The sequence below is a fragment of the Lontra canadensis genome, unplaced genomic scaffold, assembly GCF_010015895.1.
Source record: "Lontra canadensis isolate GAN:19392208 unplaced genomic scaffold, GSC_riverotter_1.0 scaffold5, whole genome shotgun sequence".
In the NCBI taxonomy this organism is placed as follows: Eukaryota; Metazoa; Chordata; class Mammalia; order Carnivora; family Mustelidae; genus Lontra; species Lontra canadensis.
Genome location: NW_022630999.1, coordinates 6,757,464 through 6,774,117, shown reverse-complemented (window position 1 = coordinate 6,774,117; position 16,654 = coordinate 6,757,464).

The window sequence follows — 16,654 nt, the reverse complement described above, 5'->3', positions numbered from 1 at the left end:
AGCAAAACGACCGTTAAATGGCTTTATCATGTACCTAATCAGAAGATGCCCATCTCTGCTGGGAGCACTGCATACAATACTGTGATTTGTGCATTATTTAATTAGTTCATTTATTTCCTTCCTTAGTTATTTATTTTAAAGGAGATAGAAGTTTATTGAATACACCACAAGGGAGCGGCCAGTAGGGCAGCAAAGGAGAGACTGTCTGTCTGCCTGCATTAAAGTGAGGTCACCAAAAAAAAAGGAAAAAAACAGTGGGGTCATTAGATTAGTACTGTCTGTTGGTACCCAGTCCCTAAGAATGATGTGTAAGGTTTAAATAGATTAAGAAATATTTCCAGGGCATTGCACTTCCGTGTAGACATCTGTTGTTGCTGTTTACAATACTGGACGAGCCTTTGCCTTGGGGGCCCTGATGGCTGCGGATGGCAAGGATCCAAATAAAATCAGGAAGCCATACCAGGCTTTGTTGTTATGGGTTTCAAGGTTCTCAATAGCAGCAGGCATCTGCTAAATTTAGGAGAGGGTCTGGCCTGGTTTGGGTTTCTGACATCTGGGTTTTTCAGTTTTCTGCAATGTCGTAGCCTACAAGGCCAAGATACATTTCATTTGGTTTAAACTTGAATTAAGTCAGAGAGCTCTGAGAAGGAAGGCACAAAATGCAAAGATTTTCGCGGTTCCATAACTGCCTTGTGTAAAGACCTGCAGAGGAAGGGTGAATAGCAAAGGACAATGTCATTTATTTGATTTGCACAGTAAAGTTGGGGTGTCTATGCAGAAAGCTGGTTTGTTGTTGTCATTGTTCTTGTTGTTCTTGTTGTTTTTCCAGATCAAGAGTTCAGCATATTATAGTTCTAAAATAAAAAGTAATCACTTCTGGAAAATGTCAATCTATGCCATAATTTTAAGCTTTATCTCCTTAAGCTGTCTCCACACAGATATAGTTTGATATCAGATTTATCATTCCATGTTCCACAGGCCAAGAAAAAATAATGAGTGGTAGATAGAAATAAAATTCTGAATTATACAACTCTTCAAATGTTTGTGAAAAAGTTTTAGAAAACAGTGAAGAACAGTCACAAATGCCTAATTGGAGATTTCTTTAAATGAAGAACTCTCCTGAAAGCGGTAAGTCACTAATCTGTGTACGAATATGTGTCCTAAAGGCAGAGCATGGATTCAAATCCTAGGGAAGTTGCTCTGTCTCTCTAATCCTCTTGCTTCCTTACCTGAAAAGTAGAAATAATATTATCTAAATTATAGGGTTGTTCTATTAAATAAATCCAGGTAAAGCAATTAGCACTGTGCCTGGAATGTAGGAAGCCTGGTCAGATAAATGTGAGCTGGAATACAAAGGATTAGAAACAACACAGGGGTGCCTGGCTGGCTCAGTGAGTAGAGGAGGTGACTCTTGATCTCAGGGGTGTGATTTCAAGCCCCATATAGGGCACAGAGCTGCCTACTTTTTTTTTTTTTAAAGATTTTATTTGTTAATTTGACAGACAGAGATCACAAATAGGCAGAGAACCAGGCAGAGAGAGAGGAGGGGAAGCAGGCCCCCTGCCGAGCAGAGAGCCCGATATGGGGCTCAATCCCAGGACCCTGAGATCATGACCTGAGCCTAAGGCAGAGGCTTTAACCCACTGAGCCACCCAGGCGCCCCCACAGAGCCTACTTTAAAAAAAGGAAAGAAAGAACGCAAACATGCATCAATAGTAGCTTGGTTAAATAAATTATAGCATACACAATTAAATGGAGCATTACACACCTATAAAAAACTGAAGAGGTTCTCTGTGCATGGATATGGAAAGATCTATAAAATACATTGTTAAGGAGAAAAAGGAAAAACACAGAGCGTAGTTAGTTTGGGGCTAAAAGGAATATATATTCATATTGGTTTATATTTGCATGAAGAAAGTCTGGAAGAATACACGAGAAACTAATCAAAATTGTTATCTCATGGTGCAAACATATAAGAAGGCCACTACGTGGAAAGATGGAAATAGGATAGAAAAAGAAATGGGACTATGGCCTTTTACCTCATCCTAGCTTATATTTTTAACACATGAATGAATTCATTGCCTGTTCCAAAAAAAAGAAGAAGAAGAAGAAGAAGAAGAAAGTAAAAATTACTGAATTTTATTTTGTCAGCTGCCATTCTTTTATCCCAGAGTACTGCGGAATAGCATCCTGAAGATTCTCTGTCTTTTCTAGGCCTGTTCCCTCATTCATTCGCCTGAAGGGGCTGGGATAGATTGTGAGGACACACACTGTAATAATTGAAACAAGCACCTTAATGAAACACTTCATGATTACCGGGGCCAAAAGATGGTCTGGAGGCCAGGTAGAGCTCGTGAGTCATTGGTCTCCACTTCAGAGCACCATTGATGTATTTCCTCAACTTTTATGGGACCATGTTTACAAATGTATGCTACTTTATTTCATGGTGAGCGTATGAATAATGTACACCGATCATACGTATTTAAATGCGCATGAAGATGTAGTAAGGCACCCGCACCCATCAAGAAATTCATTTCACTTTCTTCTCCCTCCTTCTTCAGCTTCAGCTAGTGGGGGCCTGCTTCTTGGGAGAATGTGGTTTGCCAGGAAGGACATTGGATAAATCTTGTCTCAAGTTTGTTTTACTGCTTGCTGTGTTATCCTCTTCACTCTTAATTTTCTTTCTTTCTTTCTTTCTTTCTTTCTTTCTTTCTTTCTTTCTTTTTAAGATTTTATTTTTAAGTAATCGCTATGCCCGATGTGGGGCTCAGACTCATGACCCCAAGATCAAGAGCCACATGCTTTTCCAGCTGAGCCAGCCAGGTGCCCCTTAACCCTCCATTTTCTTTTATTTTTTAAGATTTTATTTATTTATTTGAGAGGGAGACAGAGTGAGCAAGAGAGAAAGAGAGCACAAGCTGGACAGAGGAAGGGGAAGAAGCAGACCCCCCCAACCCCCACCACCACCCCAAGCAAGGATCCAGAAAAGGGGCTCAATCCCAGGACCTGGGATCATGACCTGAGCCAAAGTCGGATGCTTAACCTCCTGAGCCACCCAGGAGCTCCCAACCCTCAATTTTCTTTAAAAAAAAAAAAAAAAAAGAATAACAAAATCTTTGTAAGGCATATTCGAAATTCAGAAGAAAAAAGAATAACGAAATCTTTGTAGGGCATATTTGAAATTCAAAATATGTAAAATGTACCCTGAAGTTTTTTGAGTACATATAGATCTCCACACCATTCATACCGATGAATAAATGAATTTTTAAAATATATTCATAGGGGCGTCCGGGTGGCTCAGTCGTTAAGCGTCTGCCTTCAGCTCAAGTCATGATCCCAGAGTCCTGGGATCGAGCCCCTATCTGGCTGCCTGCTCAGTGGGAAGACTGCTTCTCCCTCTACCACTTCCCCTGCTTGTGCTCTCTCTTTCTCTGTGTCTCTCTCTGTCAAATAAATAAATAAAATCTTTAAAAATAATAATAATAAAAAAAATAAAGTAAAATATATCCATACAAATGCGAGCCAAAGAAAAATTTTAGCAAACCAATTTATCCAGAGGTATTCCTCCGAGAGTGACTTCCTGAGAACAATCAACTTGCAGTTAATCAGAAGGAAACTGATCAATAATTACCAGGGAAATTACCAACTATGTGACATTACACTCTTATGGACCTGTGAAGACAGTCACTAAGACCAAGAGCTATTTTTCTGATTGAAATTTACATGATCTAAAATGAGAATGCAAAATAAATAAATAATTAATTAATTAAATTTAATGATAGTGTACAGACCCATTAAACTATCAAGATCCTTTTCTTTAGATTGAAATTATATCAACTAGCATTGTGAGTGACAGTTCATACCAATGAGAAGGCCCAGTTGACAGTTGCATTATTACAACTTTGATTAAGCAGAAAGTGAAATCAGTTTATGTTAATAAAGTTTTTATTGTAAAAAAAAAAAAAAAAGAAAAAAGTTTTCAGGGGCGCCTGGGTGACTCAGTCAGTTACGCATCTGCCTTCCACTCAGGTCATGGTCCCAGGGTCCTGGGATTGAGTCTCACCTTAGGCTGCCTGCTCAGCAAGGAGTCTGCTTCTCTCTCTGCCTGCCACTCCCCCTGCTTGTGCTCAAGCTCTCTCTGTCTCTCTTTCTCTCTTTCTCTCTCTGACAAGCGAATAAATAAAATCTTTAAAAAAAAATGTTTTAAAAGTCTTCCAAAACCCATGGCCAGGTGAACCCATTCCCTCTTTGGGAAAAAGAACATCCAACACTTAATGTGGAGTCAATGAAGTTTAGTGCTTCTATCATCAAGACTAAAATGCGGAAACCTCAAAATTGTCCAAACACAGGAAGTAACCTCTCTCTTCCCAGGGGAAACTGAACAACACTCCTGAAGTGCAGAAAACAGACCCATGAAAATGGAAACCCTTGCTGATGTTTTACCTGAAGTGTATCTGAAATTGCCACTTATTTCCCCTTCCCTGCAGAACGGACCCTATGTATTTAGCCAGGGTGGGTAGAGGAACATGTATTCTAATGGGATGGGCATGTACATAAATAAATCAATGAAATACAAGGTGATAAGGCACCTCTGAATCATTCCTGAATTTCTCCTACCTCTCACTGCCTCCTATACCCAATCAGTCATCACATTCTGTAGAATGTATTTCTGACTTATATACCCCTTCATTCATTCATTCTGTCAGTGTAGAGCCACACCCTCCATATCATTTGTTCCTTGTTGCCTATCTGGTATATTTGTTTATTGGAATATAATTCACGTACCAGAAAACTCACCCTTTTGAAGTGCATAACTGAGTGGCTTAAAAAATACTGTGTGTGTGAAGCCATCACCACTATCTAATTCCAGAATATTTCCACCATTCCCAAAAGAAATCCCATACCCATTAGTAGTCACTCCCCATTGCCCACAACCTCCAGCTCCTGGAAACCACTAATCTACCTTCTGGCTCTATAGATTTGCCTCTTTTGGACATTTCATACAAATGGAATCATATAATATGTGCTTTTTTGTGTCTGACTTCTTAGCATAATGTTTGCAAGGTTTGTCCATTTTGTAGCATGTATCAATACTCCATTCTTTTTTTTTTTAAGATTTTATTTATTTATTTGACAGACAGAGATCACAAGTAGGCAGAAAGGCAGGCAGAGAGAGAGGAGGAAGCAGGCTCCCTGCTGAGCAGAGAGCCCGATGCGGGGCTCGATCCCAGAACCCTGGAATCATGACCTGAGCCGAAGGCAGAGGCTTAACCCACTGAGCCATCCAGGCGCCCTCCATTCCTTTTATGGTTGTATAATAGGACATGATATGCCAGAATATACAATATTCTGTGGATATATAACAATAATATTTTGTATATATACCACCTTGATTTTTTTGAGAATATACAGACAAACCTCAGAGATATTGTAGGTTCAGTTCCAAGCCACTGCAATAACATAATTATCACAATAAAGCGAATCAAATGAAGTTTCTGGTTTTCCAGTGCATATAAAAGTTATTTCACACTATACTGTAGCCAATTAAGTGTGCAACAGCATTAAGTCTAAAAACACAATGTGTTTAATATTTACATGCATGATAAGACTTCTCTATTTACAGCAATCTGTAATCACTGCTTGCAGAGGACCCTAACAAATATAATAATAATAATAAAGAAAAAGTTTGAAATACGATGAGAATTACCAAAATGTGACAGAGAGATGCATAGTGAGCAAATGCTGTTAGAAAACGGTGCTGATTGATTCAGTTATTACAGGACTTCCAAAAACCCTTTATTTTGCAAGAAATACAATATCTGTGAAGCACAATAATGTGATGTACAATAAAACAAGGTGTGCCTATACCTAAGACTAGAATTACTGAGTCATATGGTCACTCTTTGCTTAACATTCTGAGGAACTACCAAACTGTTTTCAAAAGCAATTACACCATTTTACATTCATATCAACAATGTATGAGGCTTCTAATTTTTCTGCATACTCACCAGCACTACTTACTTTTACTTTACTTTTACTACTTACTCTATCTTTTTAATTAGAGCCATCTGAGAGGGTACAAAATGGTATCTCATTGTGGCTTTCATTTTCATTTATCTAATAACCTAATAATGTTGAGCACCTTTTTGTGTGACTTTGGTTATTTGTATTTCTTCTTTGAAGAAATGTCTTTACCCATTTTCTTAACTGAATTACTTCTTTTTGTTAATTGCATGATAAGACTTCTCTATATATCTTACTTATCAGTCGTATAATTCACAGATATTCTCTCCCATTCTTTAGGTTGTCTTTTCACTTCTTAATAGTGTCTCTTCATGAACAAAAGTTTTTAATTTTGATGAAGTCAAATTTATCTAATTTTTTTGGTCTCCCTTGCTTTTGATGTCATATCTAAGAATCCCTTGCCAAAGTCCAGGTCATGAAGATTCAGCCCTATATATTTTTCAGAAATTTCAAAGCTCTTTTTAGATCTTTATTCATTTTAAGTTAATCTTATATATGATGCGAGGTAGGGGCCCAACTTCATTTTTTTGCACACAGATATCCTATTGTCCCAGGATCATTTGTAAAAGAGTTTCATTTATCCATCGAATGGTCTTGACATTCTTGTTTAAAATCAATTAACAAGGGGTGCCTGTGTGGCTCAGTCAGTTAAGTGTCCAACTCTTGATTTCGGGTCAAGTCATGATCTCAGGGTTGTGAGATGGAGCTCCATATCGGGCTCTGTGCTCAGCGCACAGTCTTGAATCTCCTTGGTCAGATTTATTCCTAAGCATTTTATTCTTTTGAATACTATTGTAAATGGATTTAAAATTTTTTTATCTTCAAAAAAAGCTATTTTCAGATTGTCCATTGTTAATTTATAGAAATACAATTGATTTTTGCTTATGAATCATATATCTCGTAAACTTGATGAGCTAGTTTATTAGCCTTCATAATTTGGATTCCTTATAATTTTCCATTTATAACATCATATCATCTAAAAAGAGAAATTAATTTTACTTCTTCTTTTCTTCAATCTGGATGCTCCTCATTTCTTTTTCTTTCCTAATTGCCTTAGCTAGAATCTCTAGTGCAATACTGAAGAGAAGAAGCAAGCAGACATCCGTGTCTTTTTCCTTTCTTAGGAGGAAATCTTTCAGTCCTTTGTTATTAAGTATGATGTTAGCTATGGGTTTTTCATAAATGTTTTTTTATAATGTGGTTTTTCATAAATGTTGAGAAAGTTCCCTTCTACTCCTATTCGTTAAATGTTTATGTCATGAAAGGGCATGGGATTTTGTCAATAGCTTTTTCTGCATCTTAAGATGGTTGTTTGGATTATATCCTTTATTCTTTTAATATAGTGTATTAAAATGATTAATGTTCATACACTGAACCAATCTTGCATTCCTGGAATAAATCCCTATTTAGCCATAATATGTAACCCTTTTTATGTGCTGCCAGACTTAGTCTGCTAGTTTTTCCTTGAGAGATTTTGTGGCTATACCAATAAGAGATATTAATCTGTAGTTTTCCTGTGATGTCTTCCTCTAGTTTCTATATCAGGGTAGTATTGGCCTCATAGAGTAAGTTGGAACATGTTTCCCTCCTACTATTTTGGGAAGGATTGGAAGGACTCCATCTCTGTCCCCTTATCCTCCAATTAGTAAGCATTTGCAAAGGTAACCATTTGTGTTAGTTTTGGTGTAACTTTCTGGGGTTTCTTTTATGCAAATATAAGAAAATACAAATTTATGCTTTTATTTCCCCTTTATTATATATAATTTATATATTTGTGTGTTTGTATGTGTGAAGAGAGAGAAGGGAAAAAAAGAGAGAGAGAAATTGAATACATAAGAAGAGAGGGGAAGGATGAAATAGTTATCCACAAGGGTTTCAGTGTAAGAATTCTTGCATTCTTTTGATTGAATATACTATAGTCAATTCTCCCTGTCTCATCCCATCATTTATCCCTAGCGTGTGTGTGTGTGTGTGTGTGTGTATTTATTTATTTATTTATCAAAATCACAAACCTTGTTAAATCCAGTCCAATTCTCTTCCTGTACCCTCTGACTGGTCTGACTTTAAATTCATGACCATGAGCCTCAGATGGTCCTTTAAGTGGTAATCACACTACTCTGCCTCACCCATTCACACTTCCTTTTATAAACTTCTCCTATGAACTTGAATTTGCCTCTCTGGTAATAACCTTGTTCTCCACTTCACTGAGCAAACTGAACCAAGAAAGAGCTTCCATATACTTCCCAGGGACAAATGTACTCTGTGTCCCCTCTAGTTACAAAGTATTGGTTCTTTATACTCCTAACTCCAAAGCCGATATTTCACGATAGGTAAAATTAGAAGCTCTGAAGAGAAGGAAGGTAACTTTGGACTCACACTGAGTCTTTTTGATCTCCAGATTCCACGGGATGCCTGTCAAAGCAAATTGGTTTACAGTACTCAGTCGGGCAGTCTAGCCAGGAAAAGAGCCTCTGTCCCAACTTTCACCCCTGGAACTAAACTGGTGTCTTCTGAGGTACTGGGGTAAACATGAAATTGAGTGATTTTAAGTGACAGAAACAGAGCTCTCTCTCTCTCTCTCTCTCAGCCCCTAAGGGCTTGGAAAAATCAATCCCAGGCTTAACCATTCTTTGTCTTGTATGTCTGTCCCCTATGACATTCCTCTCTCATTCACCTTGTCAAGTTTGTCATTCATTCTTTCTTCACTGGCTTCTATTTAATATTAATCATTGGGATGCTAGGAATAGGTCGTGGATGTAATGGGGAAAGTTGGTGAGTATAACTTCGACTGAAAAGAATCCCAGACTTGTAGATAACTACTTCATACTTACTTTCCCCCTCATACCGTATCTCTGATATCTACTCTCTCACACTCATTTTAACCAACACCTTTCTTATTTCACTAATGAAATGGAACTCATTGTAAGAGGACTTCCAGGGGCGCCTGGGTGGCTCAGTTGGTTTAGCGACTGCCTTCAGCTCAGGTCATGATCCTACAGTCCCGGATGGAGGCCCATACGGGGAGGAGGGCTGCTCAGCAGGGAGTCCATCTCTTGCTTTCTCTTGCTTTCTCTCTCTGTCATTCTCTCTCTCTCAAACAAATAAATAAAATACCACAGGTGAACCCTACGTGCTCCTGAGGCCAGTTCTTCCCCTTGTTGACCAGACCCCGTCCTGTCTACTCTAGGCAAGAACCTAAGGAGCCGGCCTTCCTTATTCTTAAAAACCTTGCTTGGAGACAGCCCTGCACACAATGAATCTGCATCCCCATTCCCTTTACAATTAAGCATTGCGTGATGGAGTGATTTTATGGCCCTGTTCCAAATGTTTCCCCAAATAAGTACATCTCTGAGAGCCAGTGACACTCTGCATTTGGGCTCCTAGTGGGTGCTCAGGGTATTTTGTAGAATAATATTCATAGACACAGCCCCAGATCCCAGGGCTGCCACTCCAGCCAGAGTTTCTAATGCTCTCAAGAAAAGCTTTGCCCCAGGTGCCTGTGTGGCTCAGTCAGTAAGCGGCTGCCTTCAGCTCAGGTCATGATCCCAGGGTCCTTGGATTGAGGCCCACATCGCGCTCCCTGCTTTGCAGGAAGCCTGCTTCTCCCTCTCCCACTCCCCCTGCTGTGCTCCTTTTCTCACTGTGTCTCTCTCTGTCAAATACAAAAAATAAATAAAAATCTTAAAAAAAAAAAAGAAAAAGAAAAGCTTTGCCTAGTGTTTCATCAATAATTGATGAATGATCCAGATAACATATAAAAAGCATATTGATTAGGCCTAGTTCAAAAAAGAAAGCATATTAAAAGGAAACAGTCAACAAAACAAAGAGGCAACCCACAGAATGGGAGAAGATATTTGCAAATGACGGTACAGACAAAAGGTTGATATCCAGGATCTATAAAAAACTCTTCAAACTCAACACACACAAAACAGACAATCATATAAAAAAAAATGGGCAGAAGATATGAACAGACACTTCTCCAATGAAGACATACAAATGGCTATCAGACACATGAAAAAATGTTCATCATCACTAACCATCAGGGAGATTCAAATCAAAACCACATTGAGATACCACCTTACACCAGTTAGAATGGCCAAAATTAGCAAGAGAGGAAACAACATGTGTTGGAGGGATTTGGAGAAAGGGGAACCCTCTTACACTGTTGGTGGGAATGCAAGTTGGTGCCGCCACTTTGGAGAACAGTGTGGAGATTCCTCAAGAAATTAAAAATAGAGCTACCCTATGACCCTGCAATTGCAATACTGGGTATTTACCCCAAAGATACAGACATAGTGAAAAGAAGGGCCATCTGTACTCCAATGTCTATAGCAGCAATAGCCACGGTCGCCAAACTGTAGAAAGAACCAAGATGCCCTTCAATGGACAAATGGATAAGGAAGATGTGGTCCATATAAACTATGGAGTATTATGCCTCCGTCAGAAAGGATGAATACCCAACTTTTGTATCAACATGGACAGGACTGGAAGAGATTATGCTGAGCGAAATAAGTCAAGCAGAGAGAGTCAAGTATCATATGGTTTCACTTATTTGTGGAGCATAACAAATAACATGGACAAGGGGAGATGGAGAGGAGAAGGGAGTTGAGGGAAATTGGAAGGGGAGGTGAACCATGAGAGACTATGGACTCTGAAAAACAATCTGAGGGTTTTGAAGGGGCGGGGGGTGGGAGGTTGGGGGAACCAGGTGGTGGGTATTGGAGAGGGCACGGATTGCATAGAGCACTGAGTGTGGTGCAAAAACAGTGAATACTGTTACGCTGAAAATAAATTTTAAAAAATTAAAAAAAAATAATTAAAAATTAAAAAAAAAAAAGAAAGCATATTATACTTTCTAATCCAGTATGTTGCTCACACCTTACACTGCGCAACTAGTTTTCATTCTCATAACCACTGAGTACTCTGCTGAGTGAGGTGCCCTTTTGGTTGGGGGGAAAAAAAAGAGATAAAATTGACCCGCTGTTCACCCTAAGTCCCTTCAGCAAGATTATAAAAAATATGATGCTGCCCATTAATAAAATTGGTTTCTAAAGCATTTTCTATTCCATATGAGAGCAGCCTTCAAAAACATAAGGGAAAGAATGCCACTGATGAATTCCACTCCCAGGTGATAGAAGGAGCTGTGGAGCCTGAGGCTTCTAGGGTAGATTCCATACAGTAAAGCAGTGTTTCTCCTGAGTTAGCAGCAACACTAGCATGTTGCAAAGGCTTTTCCAGGTGCCACAGCCTCTGTCTTCTGCCCTTTTGGTCGCTTCTCTTTTCAACGAAAAAAATCCCCATGCCAATTATCATGCACTTATTCTGGGTCTATTTTCCAGATATCTTTTATCCAAATATTGATCTGTCATGAGGCCTAAAATTTAGCTTTAACAATTTATTCTTTGCTTCAAATAATCCTTCTCCAGCCTGGGCCACTGAAGTGTCCTACTTGAAAGGGAAAAGAAAAAAGAAAGGCAAGGAAAAGACATAAGAAATTAAGCAACGTGGTAGCGTTTCAGCGCGGGCGGTGGCAGGGCTGAGCCAGCGACGCCAACACTCCTGGCTCTCAAAGCTCTCGCTCTGGCCTCAGCTCCCCCTCCAGCCCGTTCTGTGCCGTGACTCAACACGTCAGCTACTTCTTGACAGCCTCACCACTGCCGTCTCCACGACTGCTGAGGCGGAGGGAGTGGGTGCAGCTGCTAAGGCGATTGCCACGTGTGAGCCGATAGGCACGGTGGATGACATGTTCCGTCTTCCCAAAGGGCAAGAGGTATTCTTCTAGAAGGCCACCACGGCAAGTGCCAACAGATATTTCTTGCTTCAGCCCTTCTCTTTGCCTTTTAGGGTAACTAGGAGCAGGTGTTCTTAGGAAGACGAGGCAAGCACACGCAGAGGGATCTCGCTGGTAATGCGCTCTCTCGTGGAACAGCTATGACAGCTTCACTCTCTTTCGTCTACCCAGCAGATCTTCCCAGAACCCGCTTGTCAGCTGATGTTAGAAAATCTACCATGCAGGCAGAATTGAAAAGCCAAGGCAGTTTCCTACCCCTGCGCTGCTGTGAGCCAGTGGCTGACTTGGCAGCATGGGCACAAAGGCGCTGACATCACATATACTGGCGCCTGGAATGCTGGAGGACCATTTCCAAACAGGCAGGTGGAAGGGCCTTTCTCGGGGTGCATGATCCAACGTTCTCGAGGGCTGGATGGAATCCCTTCCAGTGTTCTGAGACTCAGTTTGAAAATAAGGCTGGGGGAGTCTTTCCATACAACACCAAGCAATTCTAGGGCACAAGTAAGTTGTCCACAGATTCATCTCAATTCTAACACTGTCTACTGGGGGATCACACCAGATTCCACAGGTTGAAGGCTTGGTCCTACAAGACTGCTCCCATGCCCACCCCACTTTAGCTTCTGGTTGCGAACCCTGGCTATTGTCTGCATTCCGACCAACTGACTACGAATTAGAAGTTCCAGTGACCCCCCTCTACCCCGGGATGCCAACCTCAAGTCCAGGTTGTTCCCTATACTTATGACTGACTGGTTGTAAGTTAAAGGTATGTATGACTCCCTACTCAGGTTCAGTTAATTTGCTAGCGCCACTTACAGAACTCAGAGAAACATCTTACTTACCAGATCACCAATTTATCATAAAAGCAGACATAACTCAGGAAGAGCCAGATAGAAGAGATACCAAGGATAAGGCCTGAGGAAAGGATGAGAGCTTCTATGCCCTCTTCTAGCACCTCCGCCTGTAAACCAACCAGGAAGCTCTCCAAACCTGGTCCTTTTGGTTTTTTATAAAGACTTCATTACATAGTCATGATTGATTAAATTACTGGCCTTGGATCCAAACTGCAGTCCCACTCTCCTCCCTAGAGGTCAGGGGGTGGGACTGACAGTTCCAACCCTCTAATCACATGGTTGGTTGGTTCCCCTGGCAATCAGCCCTGATCCTTAGGTGTCCTCTAAAAGTCATTGCATTGACATAACAAGACATAGCTTTATGGCTTTCATCACAGGGAATTCCAAGAGTTATAGGATCTCCGTGCCAGAAAGGGGAAGACCAAATATAAATTTCTTACTATGGCTCACAATATCACAGAGCCCTTGTGCTTGTCCTGTATAATACATCAAAGAAAGTCATCTAGTTGCAGTCTCACTAGAAATAGGAACCCAGGGATTCGTGTAGAATACTCATCATACTTCCCCCATGAACCACTCTGCTCTGAGAAAATTCTGCTGTTTTTTACCCAAGTCAGCTCATATTTGTATGGTGGAAGGGAAAACTTAGGAAAAGGAACCAGGTGTGATCACAACCACTGGCCCAGATGCTCCCACATTTTGATTTTTTCCGTTTGAGCAGGGAAAGAACAATTGTGGTTTGGGGGTCCAGAGATAAGGCAGATCGACCAATCAGATTTGGGAGCCATCTGTTTGAGAGACTATTTTATAAGACCCCAGATTACATCTAAGTATTCATTTGGACAAATGATGTTTCCATTTGCACTTAAGTCCTACATACCATTTTGCACAACAGAATATTTTCAGTTGTGTTCTATGTTGGATATTTTGCTGTAAAATAATAGACACATAGAACACATTTTAGGGGTGCCTGGGTGGCCCAGTCCATAAAGTGTCTGCCTTCGGCTCATGTTGTAGTCCCAGGGTCCTGGGGTTGAGCCCCGAGTTGGGCTCCCTACTCAGCAGAGAGCCTGCTTCTCCCTCTCCCTCTGATGTTCCCCCTGATTGTATGTTCTTTCCCTCTCTCTCTGTCAAATGAATAAATAAAATCTTTTTTTAAAAAAAGAAGAAGAACATGTTTTAGAAAAGACCTATTGAAAGAGAAAACCTGAATTATGAAAGAAAACCTGCCTTTCTTACCCATTTTACTGATGATTGGCCCTGGGTGAAATAATTCTTTCTGCTTATCTCTCTTGCCTTGTCCAAATGAGAAAATATATATGAAAGTCTCCAATCAGGTACCTGGCATATTGCCAGAAATAAATCTTAGTTTCCTTTCTTTTGTGTTGGGGTGGAGGGAGGAGCAGAGGGAAAGGGAGAAAAAATCTTAAGTAGGTTCCGCACTCAACAGAAAGCCTGAGCTGGGGCTCGATCTCACAACCCTGATTATCATGACCTAAGCTGATATCAAGCATCAGGGGCTTAACCAACTGGGCCATCCTAGCGCCACCCCACCCTGCTTACTCTTCCATTAAACTTCACCTCCCCAGCCTACCTAGTATCCTATGGAACATATTAAAGCCAATAAGTAAGTTACAAAATAACAACCTTTGGAACACTAACTACAAATTATAAGAGTAGCAAACTATACACAGAAAACTTGAAATAATTAACGTTATTTCATCTAATGCCATTCAGTAACTGGGTCCCACAGTGTTTTTGGTCCCCTTATGTTTATTCTCCCCGTTTATGTAGTAATGGAGCTCTGATGTTTAACTGGGCTCATGAGGGTGTGGAGTGAAGACTACATTTTATAATCTCCCTTGCGGGTAGGTGAGGACATGATGCTAACCTCTGGCCAAGGAGATACCAGCAAAAGTATGTGCAGCTTCCTGGAAGAGATCCTACCCCAGTCTCAAGGAAGTTTCATAACAATAAGACTTGAGAAGCATTACTCTAAAACATACAAATTATGCAGAACGGCAGACCAATAGTAAGCCAACGATGTCACAAAGAAAAGAAGAACAAGAAAAGCTTACAGTTTCCCAATCTATTTGCTAAATACTTACATTGTTAAATATTTGCATCAGATTTGAGCATTTGAATGTGAGCTGTGACCCAGGCACCAAGGTGTGTCAGTAAACAGAGCAGACCAAACACCTCCCTCTTGGGTCTTATGCTCCATTCTAGAATGAAAATACTGCAATGCAATTGAGAATTTTCAGTAGAAGAGTTGTGGGGGAGGGATGCTTGTCAATGTCATTCAGAAAAATAGCTAGCATTATTTCCTCTCAGCATAGTAATAACAACAACAAGAATTATGGTCAGTATTTTGTGAGTACTTACGATGAGCCTGGCAGCGTGCTTAGCACATCTTATACGTTACCAAGCATTTCAGTACAGACATTTGCACCGATTTTTTCCCCTTTGACCCTTTGGGGTATAATAAAAAGAGCACTGCATTGGAATTCAGACTATTTGGACTCAGTTCCTGATTTGATCATCTGCTGGCTGTGTGATCTTCGCAAGTGACTCAGCTTTCCTTACTCTCAACTTTATTAAGTAGGAAGGAACATTATCTTTACAGGGTCTTTCCAGAGTCCTGGAGGGGTCAGCTGACATCTCCTACCCTAAGCACTTAGAGCAGCACTCGGCACGTAGAAAAGACTCAATAAATATCAGTCATGATTACTCTAATTATTGAATATTTTATTATTAAATAATGAGTAAGTAAAAAAGACATTGCACTCTAAATTTAGCCTCATGGTACAGATTTCACAGATCACCAAGGTTTTCTTCCTGTTAGTTTAAATTTTTCTTGAGTAGAAACCACACAGTGTAACTTACACCCAAATTGTTTTTATCTTATTTATAGTATCAGATTATGAACTTTGATTATACTTTATTGCCTCATGTTCCATTCTTAAAAATCTGAGGGTATCATTTTTTTAGTGACAGAAATACAAATGTAGATTCTACTACACTAATATCTGCTGGTTAAAAAAAAAAAAAAAAGGAAGGAATACTTCTTTTGCATAGTATCTTCCAGTTCTGGGTCAAAATATTTCTTAAAAACTTCTTACAATATCAGTTATTATTTCTAGCATATTCAGAACTACAACACTATTTTCAACTAACTCCACAGAATTACATTACACAGGGGTGGTACCACATTTGCTTAAGTATTCTAGGTTTTTCTAGTCCTTTATAAACAGTGTGAGATCGTACATTCTTCACATATATATCTTTGCATACATCTACAAGAATATATGTAGGATTAATTCATAAGGCAAAATTGCTGGGCCAAGAGTTACACGTGTTTTATTTTTATTTCTTATATATGTAGTCAAATTGCCTTTCTGTAATAATTTATACTCCCACCAGCAGTGGAATAGCCTTTTTACCCACCACCTCTATTAACATTAATCCTAAAAATTATTGTTGAAATCAATGGCCAAAATGTGGCTGCTGAATTACTTGTCAATTTTACTGTATATGTTTGTCTTCTTCCCCTATAAAGAAAAATAACTGACCTCTTTAGCCTCCCTATTTGATAGGTATGAAGTTGTTCAGGAATTTTCCAATTAACTAAAGAAATAATTTTAATTGTACAAAGTTTAAGATGTCAGCCCTAGATTAGAAAGAGCAGGACAGAACTGGTTTTAAACTTTCTGTATTGTTGATTTGTTAGCCTTCAAAAGATCCAGAAGATGGCAGCACAATGATGTTCTCCCTCAATTTTGGAGAGAAAATATTTAAGTAGGAAAATCTGAAAATATAATGGGGTTTTTTTTCCAGTGATGAAAATATATGGATTGTTCCTTTTTTGTTTTCTCTTTTCTTACAGTGCAAGATCACAAGATGCAAGGCACTAAGGGATGAGGACAGAAACCCTTATAGAGGAACAGGGGGCTGGCAGGGAAGGACACCCAACAGGGAACTGAAGGAC